Consider the following 1,163-nt stretch of genomic DNA (forward strand, 5'->3'; position numbering starts at 1 on the left):
CTCAATTCACTCAAACACATGCTTTGGCTGTTCATATTCTACATGTGTTAGGTGTAGCATCTTTGTGTTTGGAAGGTTTCTGGTGTTAAGGTAGGTTTCTGCTGAGTACCTCTGCGTATGATGGTTTAAGTGTTGAGTGCATGGTTTGCATAAGAGGTGTAGTATGTCAGCTGACAACCCATTCAGTGTTACTGTTCTGTGCGTGAGAGAGCAAGGATTCCAGATTCTTAGTGTAGATGCATCTCTCACAAATTGTACTTGGCTGATTTAGGAGTAGAGGGTTGTCAGTGTACATGACGCAGTTGCTACACTGCCTCAGGATACCCATGTCAATCAGGCTGGAGGGAGAACTGGAGGGAGACTGACCATCCATAATGTTAGGTTAAATCCTGTTTTCACAGTGTAGGAAGTAGTAGTAGAAGAGCAGAAAGCTATTGCCCAGCTATAATGTCAAGGCTAGCTGCCTATCTGTCTGCTCTAACCATGCGGTCTGCAGTCGAGGGCAGTAGTTGAACTCTGATACAATGCAGCATATGCAGGCTCGACTGACAGCAGCAAAAAACAAATGCATTGAAGCCCCCTAATTGGGAATTGAATGCAGGAAGTGGTGGCAAGACTCTCATATCCAACCATTACACCACCAAGAACTCCTCTGGCAGGCACATCCATGGAGGTCTCTTGTCTTGTCATGCTGCTAGTCAGACCAATTTAGTAATAGCATTAGAAGTCTCAGGAAAAAGTGAAAACTCATTTAATCTGCACATCAAGCTTGAGAGGATTTAGCCAAGAAAGAAAGAAAGGGGTCGCACTCAGCTACACTGCAGGGATTTTCATAGACTTGAGCAGCATTCCCGTCTTAGGCTCTGATGTGTACTGTGCCAGCAGCACTACTTGTCCAGGGTGTGTTGCGATTTGGCTAACTGGCACAGTCACTGAAAGAGAGGTACAAATGGTGACTGCTGCAATACCAGCATCACTGTGCTGAGACCTAAGCGCTTTAACAACTCACCTGCTCTCGCTCGTCCTGTCTTGGGTGTCAACAGCATCATCCTCAGAGAGGAAAAGCACCCCTTTCATTACTGACGAGATGGCCGAGTGGTTAAGGTGATGGGCTACTAATCCATTGTGCTCTGCATGCATGGGTTCGAATCCCACTGTCGTCA

At 46.3% G+C, this 1,163-nt stretch overlaps 1 non-coding gene across 1 annotated transcript; it reads left to right on the forward strand.

Moving 5' to 3' along the window:
- The first annotated feature begins 1,081 nt into the window (after nt 1-1,081).
- Nucleotides 1,082-1,163, forward strand: TRNAS-ACU. The gene has a single exon. It is a non-coding gene; the product is annotated as a tRNA-Ser (tRNA).

The sequence above is a fragment of the Protopterus annectens genome, chromosome 2.part2 (assembly GCF_019279795.1).
Source record: "Protopterus annectens isolate FY-2018-M chromosome 2.part2, PAN1.0, whole genome shotgun sequence".
Taxonomy (NCBI): domain Eukaryota; kingdom Metazoa; phylum Chordata; order Ceratodontiformes; family Protopteridae; genus Protopterus; species Protopterus annectens.